The 21,191-nt window shown below is 34.1% G+C and overlaps 1 long non-coding RNA gene across 1 annotated transcript in view; it reads right to left on the bottom strand.

The window, feature by feature from the left end:
* LOC148944485 (uncharacterized) overlaps positions 1-20,945 on the bottom strand; it is a 40,665-nt gene extending 19,720 nt beyond the window's left edge. Inside the window, exon 1 of the long non-coding RNA XR_016142862.1 lies at positions 20,871-20,945. This is a non-coding gene — a long non-coding RNA (uncharacterized LOC148944485). The remainder of the gene's footprint in view (positions 1-20,870) is intronic.
* Positions 20,946-21,191: the final 246 nt, after the last annotated feature.

Raw genomic sequence — 21,191 nt, 5'->3', positions numbered from 1 at the left:
GGAGAGGTCGCCACCGAGGGAGTGTCCAATCCACCGTACGGTTTATATCAACCCTGTCACAACCCATGGTGCATTTTTCAGCAAAAATATCAAAACATACAAAGGGAAAATTCTTGTTCCCACCCACCCCACGCGATGTGGGGGAGTTTGGGCAGTATTGTCTCATCCCAGGGACGGAATCCGATCATCCGAACGCGATTCAGGTTGTTTGCTCACTGTTGAATCATTCCGAGGAGATGGAATCCGGGCTTCGGCTAGATGATAAAACAGGCTAAAAACGGTCTCACTCGAGATAATCTAAAGGTAGTAATAATAAGAATATTATCTTTGAGTTTTTTCAGCAACACTCTAACGTCAGAGCATCCCTATGTGCGAAGAGTATATGTCCAAACCGATAAAAAAGTATACTTATGGTCCAGAGCAGAATGGCACTACGACACTGTTTTCACACTAGCACCAACTCTCCACACAACCCCCCCCCTTTGAAAACAGAGAACACTACCATTTTTTCTTTACTATCGTTAGATACTCTAAACAGTTCACCTCACAATGTTACACTATAAATACTCTAAGACATCGCCTCTCATCATCCCACCCCGCCAAAAACACTTTTCCAACATTTCTCGCTAAAAATTTTAGTTTAAAGTCATTCATTCGGGCTTTCGCAAGCAATTCAGCCCACCGTGTAGCACTATAACTACTCTAAGACACCCCTCTGCCACCACCACATCCCCCAACCACAAATTTCTCTTAGAAATAATATTCTTCCCACTCCAATACATGATAATATTACTAGTACTAACAACTCACTGTACTACTAAGCCATCTGAGCTCAACAAAAGTACGTATTATCGAGAAAATATTAGAAAATTTATAGATTTTAGTACAAATAGTTGCAAAAAACATGAAAATAGAACTACTACTAGCAACTCACTACAAGATAAGGACACCTGAGGCCAATACAACTACGTTTTATCATGAAAAATGTCTGAAAATGTTGAAGGTATAGTAAGAAAGGATTGCAAAAACATGATAATATTACTATTACTAACAACGTACTACTCCACTAAGCCATCTGAGGTCAACAAAAGTATGTTTTATCAAGAAAATATTAGAAAATTTATAGATTTTAGTACAAATAGTTGCAAAAAACATGAAAATAGAACTACTACTAGCAACTCACTACAAGCTAAGGACACCTGAGGCCAATACAACTACGTTTTATCAAGAAAATATCTAAAAATGTTGAAGGTATAGTAAGAAAGGCTTGCAAAAACATGATAATACTACTAGTACTAACAACTTATACGGAGTTCTGAAAGTGGAAGTTTATTAAATTATTAAGAAGGCTATTATTTCTTTGAAATATGCATTTACACAACAATTTCCATGTTTTTGATTTTATAGAGGTCTTTATTCTACAAAGTTCAGGGAAGGTCTGACAATTTCATACGAGCAAAAATTCATTCAATACGAAACTAGCCTATATTTCGGCTCTCCACCAAAACAGGTAATTAACCTTTTTCAATTCACACACAATTATGAAGTACAATCTCAGGATATAAATATCACAATGTGAAAATAAAAAAAAAAAAATGATAAACCAACACACCGGCCAGAGAGAGATGGCCAAATTATATCAAAGCCTTATAAGCTAATCTAAATTTTACTCATTTGAGTAAGGGAAACAACCCCTTCTGCAATAGCAGAGCTAAAAAAGCTAACTGAGGAAGGGTTCTAGGCGTTTATCCCCCGGGAAATTTTTTTTCAAATCATGCCATACATATCCGATTGAATAGACCCTCTCCTATCAGTATAATTTGATTCGAGTACCAGTTCGAGTCGAACAGCTAACATTCTTTCTAGTCTTTAGACTTTTCAAGCATAATAAACTAAATTACGGTATGTAATTTGTAGGAGCGGTGATCTTTTCCTTCAAAAAATTTCTCGTACAGCTAACTGTTGATGTAAGACTATAAAACTAATTCTTTTTAAATATTTGCAATTGGAATAAAAAGCAAATTCTGTGTGGACGTACTAGCTACCACATACCCAGAAGGGCTGAATTCACATTTTAGAGACAAAAAGTGCACACAAAAAAAAGCAAATATAATAGCAATTTAAAATCTCCCCCACATTTCTCCACGTTTAAGTTAGGTTAGATTAGGTTAGCTTATCATGAGCGCTCATGATAAGCTAACCTAATCTAACCTAACTTAAACGTGGAGAAACATAACTTCTAACCTAACCTGACCTAGCCTAACCTATGGTTTTGGTATTTCTATGCAATATTGTGTAATTTTGTGGTTATGCTAGTTTAGACTAAACTTCAACTTTAGGGGGAGCTCATGATAAGCTAACCTAATCTAACCTAACTTAAACGTGGAGAAACCTAACTTCTAACCTAACCTGACCTAGCCTAACCTATGGTTTTGGTATTTCTATGCAATATTGTGTAATTTTGTGGTTATGCTAGTTTAGACTAAACTTCAACTTTAGGGGGGGAGGATTTCAAGAGTTAGGGTTGAGGCGGTGGGCAGCCCCACTCCTAAAGACTTTTCTTTCTAGTCTTGCTTATCAAAGTTAAAAACCATAGTTTTCATGCTCCCTCCAGTGAATTGGTCACTATCCACTTTAATTTCCAATCAAAATGAGCCCTTTTCAAAGTTTCTGTGACGATTCCTTCTACACGAAGTGCCCTGGATATGAAGAAAAACCAAAAACAACATATTGTGCCCACATAGTTCTTTGCTTAGGTAGCACTGGCGCTTGCAGGTAGCACGGCATGCAGGTTTTCCAACGAAAATATTTAAATATGATGAAAATACGTTCCTAGAAATTTTTGTGTTTGGGGGGGGGGGATTTTAAAATCCTCTGGGAAATTTGAGTTTGGGGGCAGTGGGGTGTGGGGATTTCAAGAGCGAGGGTTGAGGCGGAAGGGGAGGGGTCAACTCCTAAAGACTTTTCTTTCTAGTCTTGCATATCATAGTTAAAAACCACAGTTTTCACGCCCCCTACTGTTAATCAGGCTTTAACAAATTTAATTTCCAATCAAATGAGCCTTTTTCAAATTACTGTGATGACTTATTCTATATGAAGTGCCCGGCTATGTAGAAAAAAACAACACAACATGTTGCGTCCCACATCATTCATTCTTTACTTAGACAGCACTAGCGCTTCGGCATATGATTGGTTGCAATTCCTTTTTTCTTATTTTTATGTGTTTCTGTTCTTTTCTGGTTTTAATCTGCATTGAACATGCTGCGTTTGTCGCAATTAGACTATATGATGTAAGAAGTATTGTTTTGAACCCTTTCCCCGTTAGTGATATGTGGTAATCACCGCGAGTATTAAGTGATAGATAGAAGGGTAATTATTGTTCTAAGAGCGTCACCTTGTACGATTTTCGCAAATAGATAACCGTTAGGTCAATATATTTCAGGGTTTCGAAATTTTAAAAATCAGTATAAGCTGAAATATAGAACAATATATAAAAATAATGGATAGTTCTTCAAATGTATGCTCTCCAACGTTTGCTGTAAGTTCAAATAATATGACCTTTCAGTGTGTTTTCCAACCAAAAATATGTAAAATACGATGAACTATGTTCCCTTGATTATAAAGGCTTGGCTAAAAAGGAATTTTCAGTGAAAAACTCACAAATTTAGCTCTTGATATGGCTTTTCGATGCGTTTTCCAAAGGGAAATATTCAAAATACAATGAAAATACGTTCCCCCAGAAATTTTTGAGTTTGGGGGAGGGGGAGATTTTAAATTGCTATTATATTTGCTTTTTTTGTGTATGTGCACTTTTTGTCTCTAAAATGTGAATTCAGTCCTTCTGGGTCTGTGGTAGCTAGTTACGTCCACACAGAATTTGCTTTTTATTTCAATAGCGAATTTTAAATATGAATTAGTTTTATAGTTTTAAATCAACGCTTAGCTGTACGAGAAAGTTTTTGAAGGAAAACACCACCGATCCTACAGATTACATACCGTAATTAAGTTTATTATGCTTGAAAAGTCTAAAGACTAGAAAGAATGTTTGCTGTTCGAATCGAACTGGTACTCGAATCAAATTATACTGATAAGAGAGGGTCTAATCAAACGGATAAGTATGGCATGATTTGAAAAAAAATTTCCCGGGGGATAAACGCCTAGAACCCTTCTTCAGTTAGCTTTTTTTAGCTCTGCTATTGAAGAAGGGGTTGTTTCCCTTACTCAAATGAGTAAAATTTAGATTAGCTTATAAGGCTTCGATATAATTTGGCCATCTCTCTCTGGCCGGTGTGTCGGTTTATCATTTTTTTTTTTTTTTTCACATCGTGATATTTATATCCTGAGACTGTACTTCATAATTGTGTGTGAATTGAAAAAGGTTAATTACCTGTTTTGGTGGAGAGCCGAAATATAGGCTAGTTTCGTATTGAATGAATTTTTGCTCGTATGAAATTGTCAGACCTTCCCTGAACTTTGTAGAATAAAGACCTCTATAAAATCAAAAACATGGAAATTGTTGTGTAAATGCATATTTCAAAGAAATAATAGCCTTCTTAATAATTTAATAAACTTCCACTTTCAGAACTCCGTATAAGTTGTTAGTACTAGTAGTATTATCATTTTTTGCCAGCCTTTCTTACTATACCTTCACCATTTTTAGATATTTTCTTGATAAAACGTAGTTGTATTGGCCTCATGTGTCCTTATCTGGTAGTGAGTTGCTAGTAGTAGTTCTATTATCATGTTTTTTGCAACTATTTGTACTAAAATCTATAAATTTTCTAATATTTTCTTGATAAAACATACTTTTGTTGACCTCAGATGGCTTAGTGGAGTAGTACGTTGTTAGTAATAGTAATATTATCATGTTTTTGCAATCCTTTCTTACTATACCTTCAACATTTTCAGACATTTTTCATGATAAAACGTAGTTGTATTGGCCTCAGGTGTCCTTATCTTGTAGTGAGTTGCTAGTAGTAGTTCTATTTTCATGTTTTTTGCAACTATTTGTACTAAAATCTATAAATTTTCTAATATTTTCTCGATAATACGTACTTTTGTTGAGCTCAGATGGCTTAGTAGTGCAGTGAGTTGTTAGTACTAGTAATATTATCATGTATTGGAGTGGGAAGAATATTATTTCTAAGAAAAATTTGTGGTTGGGGGATGTGGTGGTGGCAGAGGGATGTCTTAGAGTAGTTATAGGGCTACACGGTGGGCTGAATTGCTTGCGAAAGCCCGAATGAATGACTTGAAACTAAAATTTTTAGCGAGAAATGTTGGAAAAGTGTTTTTGGAGGGGTGGGATGATGAGAGGCGATGTCTTAGAGTATTTATAGTGTAACATTGTGAGGTGAACTGTTTAGAGTATCTAACGATAGTAAAGAAAAAATGGTAGTGTTCTCTGTTTTCATAGGGGGGGGGGGGGGTTGTGTGGAGAGTTGGTGCTAGAGTGAAAACAGTGTCGTAGTGCCATTCTGCTCTGGACCATAAGTATACTTTTTTATCGGTTTGGACATATACTCTTCGCACATAGGGATGCTCTGACGTTAGAGTGTTGCTGAAGAAACTCAAAGATAATATTCTTATTATTACTACCTTTAGATTATCTCGAGTGAGACCGTTTTTAGCCTGTTTTATCATCTAGCCGAAGCCCGGATTCCATCTCCTCGGAATGATTCAACAGTGAGCAAACAACCTGAATCGCGTTCGGATGATCGGATTCCGTCCCTGGGATGAGACAATACTGCCCAAACTCCCCCACATCGCGTGGGGTGGGTGGGAACAAGAATTTTCCCTTTGTATGTTTTGATATTTTTGCTGAAAAATGCACCATGGGTTGTGACAGGGTTGATATAAACCGTACGGTGGATTGGACACTCCCTCGGTGGCGACCTCTCCCCCCCTTTTTTCAGAAATTGAACAATAAATTACGTATAGGTTTTTACCAAGGACATTAAATCTCATACAGGTTTTTATCAAGGACATTGAATCTCATCAAGGTTTTTACCAAAGATATTAAATCTCATACGGGCTTTTACCAAGGACATTAAATCTCGTTCCGTATGTATAAAAAAACCATATCCAATTAATTGTTGAATTTTAGACATGAAAATTATGGATATAATAAAAAATATTAAGTAACCCTGTTTATTAAATTTATAGAACACCCCCTCAGTATATTCAAGAAGACCATACCATTCCATTGAATTTTTTTAATCATAGTGTTCTCGACCTTTTTAGGATATATGGACCGAGTGGGAGCTCACGGAAAGTGAGGAGCTTCTTTTGTATGAACCCAAAATTGAAAGTACAGATGATGATGGTGATGATGTAATGGAGATCCATTATACAGAAGATGGACTATCATATACGTCGGAGGATTTGGTGAGGAGGGGACCTTCAGGCCGACTCTGTATAGAAGATGATGAGAGGTTGCTTGATGGTTTGCCCTCTTCGAGGAATAACATAAGAGTACGAGAGGATTTATTTGAGGACATGCCTCCTCTCCTAGATATAGTGGTAAATGAACCTGACATTATATATTTAAAAACTGTTATAAATATTGATTTGTTAAATAAATAAAAATTAGAAGAATGCATTTATTTAAATAGCATGGTTAAAAAAAAGGAAATGTTGATTTCTTAAGAAAAAAAAATTACACAGCTAACTTCTAAGAAATTTTTTTTTTATCTTTGATAGAAAACTTGGCTGAGGACTTGTGACACTCTAAGGCGTGATCTATTCTATCTGAACTATTCATGTACAGAAGTCTCTGATGATAACCTTACTCTATATATATATATAACTAATATGTGAAAAACCAGTTTTGCGACAAAGTTCTAGGAGGGTTGTAGTTTTACCTCAAGTTTTCTCAGTCTGTCCTTTTCTTTTTTATCTTTCCATCGGTCTTTCTTTTCTTTGTTATCATTATTTTTATAGCTATGTACAGGGTGTCCTAAAAAGACCAAAGGGTTACAAATAACGCCATACTTTGTTTTTATTAAGTCTTTTTTCTTAAACTCATCTTTCTGTTCAAGTTATTTAGAATTAAATGTACACTTTTCAGTTGAAATATGAAATTTAATAAATGATTACCATTTCCCCACTAAAAAATACTGACTCTTTCAAGACCATTCTGAAACCCTAAATGCAAAGTATGTTGCTTCAGCTCAATTGAGCACTTTAAAGTTCTACTGGCGTTTAATGTAGCCCAACTATCTACATCAAAGAGTTCTTGGTAACGAACTGTAAGTAAGGAGCGACTCGGCTCAATACTAACCTAAACTAAAAAAAACGGAATTTTGATACCAATGGATATAATAAAACGATTGACTAATTACGCTGATTCCAAATATATAAATTTCATTAGGTTTAATATTACCCATCAAAGGCTACGAGCCTGAGAAAATTTGACTGATTTTCAAAAAATTCTAAAAAAAGTTGTGTAAAGAGTGATGTCTTGAGGAGGGGGGTGAGCTTTTCTTATACGTAATAATTTCTGTTCGTTTATAAACTTTGATGTTGCTTCTTACTTTCAGTTGAATTTTTTCACAAATTTAGATAATTTCTTAAACCACATTGGCCTGACATCACATAAAGAAAGAAAAACGAGAAAAATGGGGTTTTTTTAGGCCAAATGAAGATAATTAAAAAACAAAGCGAATATTTCGATAGGACAAACGCCTCTCTTCTTCAGCGCGAAACGATGTATCAATAAAAGCCAAAAATTTAAAAGAATTAAAACCAACTACCTAACAACCATAAAAGCGAGTTATTCGCCAATATCCGCGATTTGCACAAAATCCAAAAAATATGATCTGCCATCTACGGATACTAGCGAACAACTGAACAAAAGAAAGCAATCAATTCATTCACTCGAAAAACAAAACGAACCAGCAATTAAATTTAATTGCTGGTTCGTTTTGTTTTTCGAGTGAATGAATTGATTCCTTTCTTTTGTTCAGTTGTTCGCTAGTATCCGTCGATGGCAGTTCATTTTTTTGGATTTTGTGCAAATCGCAGATATTGGCGAATAACTCGCTTTTATGGTTGTTAGGTACTTGGTTTTAATTCTTTTAATTTTAGGCTTTTATTGATATATCGTTTCGTTTCACCCTGAAGAAGAGAGGCGTTTGTCCTCTCAAAATATTCGCTTTGTTTTTTCAGTATCTTCATTTGGCCTATAAAAACCCCATTTTTGCTCGTTTTTCTTTCTTCACAAATTTAGCCCTAGCTAGTTAAAACTGTGCATAAATTCATGATTTTTTTTTATTTAGTCTAGCAGCTCTCTACTTTTAGTTGAAAAATTCATCACTAGATATAAGTTTACAGAAAGTAACCTCTTAGTTTAACTGAGGTAATGAACCTTTCATCTATGTCGAACAAAAAAATAACTAGTTGAAGTTGTGTTTAAATGCTTCATCAATTTAAAATCAAAAACATGAAAATTAAAAAATGTAAAAAGTATATTTCAAAAGAAATAATAGCCTTTTTAATAATTTAGCATCGATAAACAGTGGGAACTGGTTTTCTTCAGTATTGTTTGTGAATGATTAAAAGATGGTGACTGAAATAAACATTTTTGAAACTAAAGAAAACCTTAAAATTTAGTAAATTGTCAAACGAAGTCAAAATGTATTTTTTTTTCTTTTTTTTTCAGAAATTGAAACCACCCGAAAATTTCCAAGAACCATTCTCCCACAACATTGTTTAAATTTTTATGTATATTTACATCATAGTGTTCTCAATCTTTTTTAGGATGTGGCATGTGTGGGGGCTTACTATGGAGGAGGAGGAAGAGCTTCTAGCTACTTGTAATGGGACTGACGACATCGAGATTACACCTGAGGAGGAGGAAGAGCTCCTCCTATGTACATGTAGATCGGAGGATCTATTGCGTCATGGGTCTTCGGATCGACTACCGAACCCTAGACTTCGAGTGCGAGCTGATTTATATGCGGAGGTGCCTCAATCTGAGGAGTCACCCTCTCTCATAAATATCATGCCTGTGGAGGAGGAGGTTCAAATAATTGAACCTCCTGAGATAGAATACATAAAAACAGTGGTAAATATCACAATAGAATAAATATTTGAATATTGTTTTTTGTTAATTTGTTTATTGATAAAATGCGATAGAATACATAAAAACAGTGGTAAATATCACAATAGAATAAATATTTGAATATTTTTTTTTGTTAATTTATTTATTGATAAAATGCATATATATACAATAATGTCTTTAAATCTTCACTTTAGATTTCTTCTTCTTCGGTGTATAGGCAACTGACGTGAACCACTAGTGCTGGTAAATAATTTGGATTCACTCTAGACTGACCCTGATTCGTTAGCCTAACCTAACCAGAAAAGAAAGGGAACATTTTCGATTTCGAAACAATTTTATTGAATAATTATAACAACAATAATACTAAGCGTGTACAATTAGCGATACTGTTTATTGTCTTCAATATGTTTCACCAATGCACTTAAAGCACATTGAAGTCTATTCACATGTGCTATATCAACTTTAGCGGCGAAACATAATTGATCCTCCATTTTAAATTTGCTCAAGGATATCACATATCTTGCATATACTGCATCCCATTCCAGACAAAGCCGTGATCCTTTTGTGATTTCCACCGCAATATTTGGTGCTCTTGTATTATTATCATCAACTCCACTATCAACTTCTAATAGGGTAAACATTCCACTCATCGCCATCAACACAAATTTATATCCAAATGAGTAAAGTCAAACTGTTCTTCTTCTCACTCCTTTGAATTCTATTCACAGACTAATAAAACTTTAGCAAAAAACCCTTTCCATATATTACCCCCGCCGCTAATATGTAAGCAAGCCCTCTGATTGGCTGAGAAAGGATATGAAAGCGACTCGCTGATTGGCTGAGAAAGGATATGTAACCAGCCCTCTGATTGGCTGAGAAGGAAACACGTGATCTAACTGTTTCCTGGAAACTCATAACATTTGCCTCGAGCAACAACAACAACAACATCAAATGCTGTTTTCTATTTCAGGACACCAAGCCATTCGCCTCGAGCATGTACATGTCCAAAACAACAACAAATACTGTTTTCTATTTCTGGAAACTCATAACATTCGCTGAGAGCGTACACTTACAACAACAATAATAACATTGACCTTGACATTCGCTGAGAGCGTGCACTTACAACAACAACAACATCAACACCTTTGGAAATTTAGGTCATTGACACACTTTGATTACGCAATCAATTTCCCAGAAATCCATTTCCCCTAGGGACTCTATGCCCATATTTGGTGTTAAAAAAAGTTGTAGGTGGCAGCACGGTGTTCTCGTGGGGTCAATAGGGGCCCTTCTACTGAAGGGGGTTTTAAAAACCTCTTCCCGTGATATAACGTGTCCTCCGAAGTCGATTCTGATGTTTTTAGCACTATCTATTAGTGCTTTAGAAATACTTAAAAAGCTTCTAAAATAAAATTTTGGAAAATTTTGACTTAGGGGGGAAGGGGGATTTTAAAAACATCTTCCGGTGACATTAATTGCCCTCTAAAGTTGATTCTGATGTTTTTAGCGTTCTATGTCTTAGCGCTTTAGAAATATTTAAAAAAGCTTCTGAAGTAGAATTTTGGAAAATTTTGAGTTTGGGGGGAAGGGGGATTTCAAAATCATCTTCCCATGACATAAATTGTCCTCTAAAGTTGATTCTGATGTTTGTAACGCTCTATTTATTATCGCTTTAGAAGTATTTAAACAATTTTCTAAAGTAACAATTTTGGAAAATTTTGAGTTTGGGGGGAAGGGGGATTTCAAAAACATCTTCCCATGACATAAATTGTCATCTAAAGTAGATTCTGATGTTTGTAACGATCTATGTCTTAGCGCTTTAGAAATATTTAAAAAAGTTTCTAAAGTAACAACTTTGGAAAATTTTGAGTTTGGGGGGAAAGGGGATTTCAAAAACATCTTCCCATGACATAAATTGTCTTCTAAAGTCGATTCTGATGTTTGTAGCGCTCTATGTCTTAGCGCTTTACAAATATTTAAAAAGCTTCTAAAGTAGAATTTTGGAAAATTTTGAGTTTGGGGGGAAGGAGGATTTTAAAAACCTCTTCCCATGATATAACGTGTCCTCTGAAGTCGATTCTGATGTTTTTAGCACTATCTATTAGTGCTTTAGAAATATTTAAAAAACTTCTAAAATAAAATTTTGGAAAATTTTGAGTTTGGGGGGAAGGGGGATTTCAAAAAGATCTTCCCATAGCATAAATTGTCCTCTAAAGTCGATTCTGATGTTTGTTGCGCTCTATCTATTAGTGCTTTAGAAATATTTAAAAAGCTTCTAAAGTAAAATTTTGGAAAATTTTGAGTTAGGGGGGAAGGGGGATTTCAAAAACATCTTCCCATGACATAAATTGTCCTCTAAAGTCAATTCTGATACTTGTAGCGCTCTATCTATTAGTGCTTTAGAAATATTTAAAAAGCTTCTTAAGTAGGATTTTGGAAAATTTTGAGTTTGGGGGGAAGGGGGATTTTAAAAACCTCTTCCCGTGATATAACGTGTCCTCTGAAGTCGATTCTGATGTTTTTAGCACTCTATCTATTAGTGCTTTAGAAATGTTTAAAAAGCTCCTAAAGTATAATTTTGTAAAATTTTGAGTTTAGGGGGAAGGGGGTTTTAAAAACCTCTTCCCGTGATATAACGTGTCCTCTGAAGTCGATTCTGATGTTTTTAGCACTATCTATTAATGCTTTAGAAATATTTAAAAAGCTTCTAAAATAAAATTTTGGAAAATTTTGAGTTAGGGGGGAAGGGGGACTTTAAAAACATCTTCGGGTGACATTAATTGCCCTCTAAAGTTGATTCTGATGTTTGTAGCGTTCTATGTCTTAGCGCTTTATAAATATTTAAAAAAGCTTCTAAAGTAGAATTTTGGAAAATGTCGAGTTTGGGGGGAAGGAGGATTTTAAGAACCGCTTCCCGTGATAAAACGTGTCCTCTAAAGTCGATTCTGATGTTTTTACCACTATATCTATTAGTGCTTTATAAATATTTAAAAAGCTTTTAAAATAACATTTTGGCAAATTTTGAGTTAGGGGGGAAGGGGGATTTCAAAAACATCTTCCCATAACACAATTTATCCTCTAAAGTCGATTCTGATATTTGTAGCGCTCTATCTATTAGTGCTTTAGAAATATTTAAAAAGCTTCTAAAGTAGAATTTTGGAAAATTTTGAGTTTGGGGGGAAGGGGGATTTCAAAAACATCTTCCCATGAAAAAAATTGTCCTCTAAAGTCGATTCTGATATTTTTAGAGCTCTATCTATTAGTGCTTTAGAAATATTTAAAAAGCTTCTGAAGTAGAATTTTGGAAAATTTTGAGTTCGGGGGTAAGGGGGATTTTAAAAACCTCTTCCCGTGATATAACGTGTCCTCTGAAGTCGATTCTGATGTTTTTAGCACTCTATCTATTAGTGCTTTAGAAATATTTAAAAAGCTTCTAAAGTAGAATTTTGGAAAGTTTTGAGTTTGGGGGGAAGGGGGTTTTAGTAAACCTCTTCCCGTGATATAACGTGTCCTCTGAAGTCGGTTCTGATGTTTTTAGCACTATCTATTAGTGCTTTAGAAATATTTAAAAAGCTTCTAAAATAAAATTTTGGAAAATTTTGAGTTAGGGGGGAAGGGGGATTTTAAAAACATCTTCCGGTGACATGAATTGCCCTCTAAAGTTGATTCTGATGTTTGTAGCGTTCTATGTCTTTGCTCTTTACAAATATTTAAAAAAGCTTCTTAAGTAGAATTTTGGAAAATTTTGAGTTTGGGGGGAAGGGGGATTTCAAAAACATCTTCCCATGACATAAATTGTCTTCTAAAGTTGATTCTGATGTTTGTAACGCTCTATGTCTTAGCGCTTTAGAAATATTTAAACAATTTTCTAAAGTAGAAATTTTGGAACATTTTGAGTTTGGGGGGACGGGGGATTTCAAAAAGATCTTCCCATGACATGAATTTTCCTCTTAAGTCAATTCTGATGTTCCTAACGCTATATGTCTTAGCGTTTTACAAATATTTAAAAAGCTTCTAAAGTAGAATTTTAGAAAATTTTGAGTTTGGGGGGAAGGAGGATTTTAAGAACCTCTTCCCGTGATATAACGTGTCCTCTGAAGTCAATTCTGATCTTTTTAGCACTCTATCTATTAGTGCTTTAGAAATATTTAAAAAGCTTCTAAAGTAGAATTTCGGAAAATTTTGAGTTTGGGGGGAAGGATTTCAAAAACATCGTCCCATAACATAATTTGTCCTCTGAAGTCGATTCTGATAGTTGTAGCGCTATATCTATTAGTGCTTTAGAAATATTTAAAACGCTTCTGAAGTAGAATTTTGGAAAATTTTGAGTTTGGGGGGAAGGGGGATTTTTAAAGAACCTCTTCCCGTGATAAAAAGTGTCCTCTGAATTCTATTCTGATGTTTTAGCACTCTATATATTTTTGCTTTAGAAATATTTAAAAAGATTCTAAACTTGAATTTTGGAAAATTTTGAGTTTGGGGGGAAGGGGGTTTTAAAAACCTCTTCCCGTGACATAACGTGTCCTCTGAAGTCGATTCTGATGTTTTTAGCACTATCTATTAGTGCTTTAGACATATTTAAAAAGCTTCTAAATGAAAATTTATGAAAATTTTGAGTTAGGGGGGAAGGGGGATTTTAAAAACCTCTTCCCGTGATATAACGTGTCCTCTGAAGTCGATTCTGATGTTTTTAGCACTCTATCTATTAATGCTTTAGAAATATTTAAAAAGCTTCTAAAATATAATAATGTAAAATTTTGTGTTAGGGGGGAAGGGGGTTTTCAAAAACATATTCCCATGACAAAAATTGTCCTCTAAAGTCGATTCTGCTGTTTGTAGCACTCTATCTATTAGTGCTTTAGAAATATTTAAAAAGCTTCTAAAGTAGAATTTTGGAAAATTTTGAGTTTGGGGGGAAGGGGTTTTAAAAACCTCTTCCTGTAATATAACGTGTCCTCTGAAGTCGATTCTGATGTTTTTAGCACTATCTATTAGTGCTTTAGAAATATTTAAAAAGCTTCTAAAATAAAATTTATGAAAATTTTGAGTTAGGGGGGAAGGGGGATTTTAAAAACATCTTCCGGTGACATGAATTGCCCTCTAAAGTTGATTTCTATCATATGATCGCTCTATTTCAAAAACATCTTCCCATGACATAAATTGTCTTCTAAAGTTGATTCTGATGTTTGTAACGCTCTATGTCTTAGCGCTTTAGAAATATTTAAACAAGTTTCTAAAGTAACAATTTTGGAAAATTTTGAGTTTGGGGGGAAGGGGATTTCAAAAACATCTTCCCATGAAATAAATTGTCCTCTAAAGTCGATTCTGATGTTTGTAGCGCTCTATGTCTTAGCGCTTTACAAATATTTAAAAAGCTTATGAAGTAGAATTTTGGAAAATTTTGAGTTTGGGGGGAAGAAGGATTTTAAGAACCTCTTCCCGTGATATAAAGTGTCCTCTGAAGTCAATTCTAATCTTTTTAGCACTCTATCTATTAGTGCTTTAGAAATATTTAAAAAGCTTCTAAAGTAGAATTTCGGAAAATTTTGAGTTTGGGGGGAAGAAGGATTTCAAAAACATCGTCCCAAAACATAATTTGTCCTCTGAAGTCGATTCTGATAGTTGTAGCGCTCTACCTATTAGTGCTTTAGAAATATTTAAAAAAGCTTCTGAAGTAGAATTTTGGAAAATTTTGAGTTTGGGGGGAAGGGGGATTTTAAAAACCTCTCCCCGTGATATAACGTGTCCTCTGAAGTCGATTCTGAAATTTGTAGCACTCTATCTATTAGTGCTTTAGAAATATTTAAAAAAACTTCTAAAGTAAAATTTTGGAAATTTTTGAGTTTGGGGGGAGGAGGAATTTTAAAAACCTCTTCCTGTGATATAACGTCTCCTCTAAAGTCGATTCTAATGATTATAGCACTCTGTGTCTTAGAGCTTTAGAAATATTTAAAAAGCTCCTAAAGTAGAATTTTAGAAAATTTTGAGTTTGGGGGGAAGGGGGATTCCAAAAACATCTTCCCGTAACATAATTTGTCTTCTAAAGTTGATTCTGATGTTTGTAACGCTCTATCTATTAGTGCTTTAGAAATATTTAAAAGCTTCTTAAGTGGAATTTTGGAAAATTTTTAGTTCGGGGAGACGGGGGATTTTAAAAACCACTTGCCGTGAAATAACGTGTCCTCTAAAGTCGAGTCTGATGTTTTAGCACTCTATGTATAAGTGCTTTATAAATATTTAAAAAGCTTCTAAAGTATAATTTTGTAAATTTTTGAGTTTGGGGGGAAGGGGGTTTTAAAAACCTCTTCCTGTGATATAACGTGTCCTCTGAAGTCGATTCTGATGTTGTTAGCACTATCTATTAGTGCTTTAGAAATATTTAAAAAGCTTTTAAAATAAAATTTTGGAAAATTTTGAGTTAGGGGGGAAGGGGGATTTTAAAAACCTCTTCCCGTGATATAACGTGTCCTCTGAAGCCGATTCTGATGTTTTTAGCACTCTATCTATTAATGCTTTAGAAATATTTAAAAAGCTTCTAAAGTAAAATCATGGAAAATTTTGAGTTAGGGGGGAAGGGGGTTTTCAAAAACATCTTCTCATGACAAAAATTGTCCTCTAAAGTCGATTATGCTGTTTGTAGCACTCTATCTATTAGTGCTTTAGAAATATTTAAAAAGCTTCTAAAGTAGAATTTTGGAAAATTTTGAGTTTGGGGGGAAGGGGGTTTTAAAAACCTCTTCCAGTGATATAACGTGTCCTCTGAAGTCGATTCTGATGTTTTTAGCACTATATATTAGTGCTTTAGAAATATTTAAAAAACTTCTAAAATAAAATTTCGGAAAATTTTGAGTTAGGGGGGAAGGGGGATTTTAAAAACATCTTCCGGTGACATGAATTGCCCTCTAAAGTTGATTCTGATGTTTGTAGCGTTCTATGTCTTTGCTCTTTACAAATATTTAAAAAAGCTTCTGAAGTAGAATTTTGGAAAATTTTGAGTTTGGGGGGAAGGGGGATTTCAAAAAAATCTTCCCATAACATAAATTGTCTTCTAAAGTTGATTCTGATTTTTGTAATACTCTATGTCTTAGCGCTTTATAAGTATTTAAACATTGTTATAAATTAACAATTTTAGAAATTTTTAAGTTTGGGGGGAAGGGGGATTTCAAAAACATCTTCCCATGACATAAATTGTCCTCTAAAGTCGATTCTTATGTTTGTAACGCTCTATGTCTTAGCGCTTTAGAAATATTTAAACAAGTTTCTAAAGTAACAATTTTGGAAAATTTTGAGTTTGGGGGGAAGGGGGATTTCAAAAAGATCGTCCCATGACATAAATTGTCCTCTAAAGTTGATTCTGATGCTTGTAGCGCTCTATATCTTAGCGCTTTACAAATATTTAAAAAGCTCCTAAAGTAGAATTTTAGAAAATTTTGAGTTTGGGGGGAAGGGGGATTTTAAGAACCTCTTCCCGTGATATAACGTGTCCTCTGAAGTCCGGTCTGTTGTTTTTATCACTATATATAAGTTCTTTATACATATTTTAAAAACTTCTAAATTAAAATTTTGGAAAATTTTTATTTTGGGGGGAAGGGGGATTTTAAAAACCTCTTCCCGTGATATAACGTGTCCTCTGAAGTCGATTCTGATGTTTTTAGCACTATATCTATTAGTGCTTTAGAAATATTTAAAAAGCTTCTGAAGTAAAATTTTGAGTTTGGGGGGAAGGGGGATACCAAAAACATCTTCCCATGACATAAATTGTCTTCTAAAGTCGATTCTGCTGTTTGTAGCGTTCTATGTCTTAGCGCTTTAGAAATATTTGAAAAACCTCCTGAAGTAGAATTTTGGACAATTTTTAGTTTGGGGGGACGAGGGATTTTAAAAACCTCTTCCCGTGATATAATATGTCCTCTGAATTTGAGTCTGATGTTTTTAGCACTCTATCTATTAGTGCTTTAGAAATATTTAAAAAGCTTCTGAAGTAGAATTTTGGAAAATTTTGAGTTCGGGGGTAAGGGGGATTTTAAAAACCTCTTCCCGTGATATAACGTGTCCTCTGAAGTCGATTCTGATGTTTTTAGCACTCTATCTATTAGTGCTTTAGAAATATTTAAAAAGCTTCTAAAGTAGAATTTTGGAAAATTTTGAGTTAGGGGGGAAGGGGGATTTTAAAAACCTCTTCCCGTGATATAACGTGTCCTCTGAAGTTGCTTCTGATGTTTTTAGCACTCTATCTATTAATGCTTTAGAAATATTTAAAAAGCTTCTAAAGTAGAATTTTGGAAAATTTTGAGTTTGGGGGGAAGGGGGATTTCAAAAACATCTTCCCATGACACAAATTGTCCTCTAAAGTCGATTCTGGTGTTTGTAGCATTCTATGTCTTAGCGCTTTAGAAATATTTAAAAAAGCTTCTAAAGTAGAATTTTGGAAAATTTTGAGTTTGGGGGGAAGGGGGATTTTAAAAACCTCTTCCCGTGATATAACGTGTCCTCTGAAGTCGATTCTGATGTTTTTAGCACTCTATCTATTAGTGCTTTAGAAATATTTAAAAAGCTTCTGAAGTAGAATTTTGGAAAATTTTGAGTTCGGGGGTAAGGGGGATTTTAAAAACCTCTTCCCGTGATATAACGTGTCCTCTGAAGTCGATTCTGATGTTTTTAGCACTATCTATTAATGCTTTAGAAATATTTAAAAAGCTTCTAAAATAAAATTTTGGAAAATTTTGAGTTAGGGGGGGAAGGGGGACTTTAAAAACATCTTCGGGTGACATGAATTGCCATCTAAATTTGCGTCTGATTTTTGTAGCGGTCTGTGTATTAGCGCTTTATAAATAATTAAAATAGCATCAGAAGTATAATTTTGGAAATTTTTGAGATTGGGGGGAAGGGGGATTTCAAAATCATCTTCCCATGACATAAATTGTCCTCTAAAGTTGATTCTGATGTTTGTAACGCTCTATTTCTTAGCGCTTTATAAATATTTAAACAAGTTTCTAAAGTAACAATTTTGGAAAATTTTGAGTTTGGGGGGAAGGGGGATTTCAAAAACATCTTCCCATGACATAAATTGTCTTCTAAAGTTGATTCTGATGTTTGTAGCGCTCTATGTCTTAGCGCTTTAGAAATATTAAAAAAGCTTCTAAAGTAGAATTTTGGAAAACTTTGAGTTTGGGGGAAGGAGGATTTTAAGAACCTCTTCCCGTGATATAACGTATCCTCTGAAGTCGATTCTGACGTTTTTAGCACTATCTATTAGTGCTTTAGAAATATTTAAAAAGCTTCTAAAGTAAAATTTTGGCAAATTTTGAGTTAGGGGGGAAGGGGGATTTTAAAAACCTCTTCCCGTGATATAAAGTGTCCTCTGAAGTCGATTCTGATGTTTTTAGCACTCTATCTATTAATGCTTTAGAAATATTTAAAAAGCTTCTAAAGTAGAATTTTGGAAAATTTTGAGTTTGGGGGGAAGGGGGATTTCAAAAAAATCTTCCCATGAAAAAAATTGTCCTCTTAAGTCGATTCTGTTGTTTGTAGCGTTCTATGTATTAGCTCTTTAGAAATATTCAAAAACGCTTCTAAAGTAGAATTTTGGAAAATTTTGAGTTTGGGGGGAAGGGGGATTTCAAAATCATCTTCCCATGACATAAATTGTCCTCTAAAGTTGATTCTGATGTTTGTAACGCTCTATTTCTTAGCGCTTTAGAAATATTTAAACAAGTTTCTAAATTAACAATTTTGGAAAATTTTGAGTTTGGGGGGAAGGGGGATTTCAAAAAAATCTTCCCATGACATAAATTGTCCTCTAAAGTAGATTCTGATGTTTTTAGCGATGTTAGTGCTTTAGAAATATTTAAAAAGCTTCTAAAGTAATATTTTGGAAAATTTCCATTTTAGGGGGAAGGGGGATTTTAATAACCTCTTCCCGTGATATAACGTGTCCTCTGAAGTCGATTATGATGTTTTTAGCACTCTATCTATTAGTGCTTTAGAAATATTTAAAAAACTTCTAAAATAAAATTTTGGCAAATTTTGAGTTAGGGGGGAAGGGGGATTTTAAAGACCTCTTCCCGTGATATAACGTGTCCTCTGAAGTCGATTCTGATGTTTTTAGCACTCTATCTATTAGTGCTTTAGAAATATTAAAAAAGCTTCAAAAGTAGAATTTTGGAAAATTTTGAGTTTGGGGGGACGGGGGATTTCAAAAACATAATCCCATGACACAAATTGTCCTCTAAAGTTGATTCTGCTGTTTGTAGCGGTCTATTTCTTAGTGCTTAATAAATATTTAAAAAAGCTTCTGAACTAGAATTTTGGAAAATTTTGAGTTTAGGGGGAAGGGGGATTTTAAAAACCTCTTCCCGTGATATAACGTGTCCTCTTAAGTCGATTCTGATGTTTTTAGCACTCTATCTATTAGTGCTTTAGAAATATTTAAAAAGCTTCTAATGTATAATTTTGGAAAATTTTGAGTTTGGGGGGAAGGGGGTTTTAAAAACCTCCTCCCGTGATATAACGTGTCCTCTGAAGTTGATTCTGATGTTTTTAGCACTATCTATTAATGCTTTAGAAATATTTAAAAAGCTACTAAAATAAAATTTTGGAAAATTTTGAGTTAGGGGGGGAAGGGGGATTTTAAAAACATCTTCCTGTGACATTAATTGTCCTTTGAAGTCGAGTTTTATATTTGTAGCGTTCTATGTCATTGCGCTTTATAAATATTTAAAAAAGCTTCTGAAGTAGAATTTTGGAAAGTTTTGAGTTTGGGGGGAAGGGGGATTTCAAAAACATCTTACCATGACATAAATTGTCTATAATACTTAGCAGCATGGATACTTTGAAGTACCTGGCGCCATGAATATTGGAATAAAATATATATATATATATATATATATATATATATATATATATATATATATATATATATATATATATATACCAAGAATACACCACTACCCAAGTCTAGTAATTATAAATCAGAACTATTATCATCCTGATAAGGCAAATAGTCACTGTCATTATCAGATTCCTCCATCTTACTTCTTAAGTAGGGCCTACCAGCATCCTATAACACACATCAAATGTTTATCATTCAGAAAAACAAAACACACCACCTTACATTCTAATAATAATACAAGTATTCAGACAAGTAGCAAGACACTGTGAAAAACAATCAGTCTACCAGCATAAAAATATATGCAGATTGGGTAATTCCTAGATTCGGTTACACTTGAACAGTGAAATTGTGTTCTACCAATGCAAATGAAAGTAAATAATTGCAAGCACATCCAAATTGCAGGATCTGTAGAATTAAGCCAGTAGCTAGGCCTACTGCATGTGTAAACTGCAGAATACCTGGTCAGAGGGTTAAATTTGGAAAAACAAATAGATGACAAAAGGGTTGATTGAAGATTAGTTTTCAGACAACTCCTCTTCCAGTTGCTGGTCTATCTTTTCAACATATAAGAAAAACTACAAAAAAGGCTAAATTTGTAAACATAAAAATGACAAATGGGGCTAATTTCAATCATTATGTAAATGAAAAAGCTCTTTTTTGTTTAAAGTATCAGAAGCCATATTAGAGCCTTTTTCAGCCCTCTTAGACTGCATCCCCTTTCTTGGCTACACTTCTATAAAAAGCATTAAACTTGGACAGGAATGTAAAGTCCCATTTTTTTTATGCTGATTACGATTATAATAATCATTTCTATCGGAAATTCAAATTTAAACCATTTTTGAGCTCTTGAAAATGACAAAAAAATGTAAAATTAATAGGGGGTAAAAAGGCTTAAAACATTTGTTTTCAACTTACTGTTTCATAATAAATCCTTATTTTAATCCACAAGCACTGACTTTCCACGATTAACTTGGATAATCAAAAGTATATAAGTTCGAAAAATCTTTTTTTTCTTCTTCTTCTTCTAATTCACAGCAGGCGGGCTATTCAGTTAATACTATTTAGCCATTTTCTTTTTGCTTCACTCTGTGGGCTACAGAGCTACTGGCTTGGTCGTCTCTTATTTATTAGATATTGTCGGATATCTTTCAGAAGATCTTTTGACTCAAGGAGTTCAAATATAAGATGAAAGATATCGATTTCTGTGTGCATGTATAGTTGGCTAGGCTCTTGGCT

Source organism: Artemia sp. Qi Xiang Cuo, chromosome 14 (genome assembly GCF_049724085.1).
Source record: "Artemia sp. Qi Xiang Cuo chromosome 14, ASM4972408v1, whole genome shotgun sequence".
Taxonomy (NCBI): Eukaryota; Metazoa; Arthropoda; class Branchiopoda; order Anostraca; family Artemiidae; genus Artemia; species Artemia sp. Qi Xiang Cuo.
The sequence above is the reverse complement of the archived record's forward strand: the minus strand, read 5'-3'. Positions and strand labels throughout refer to the sequence as shown.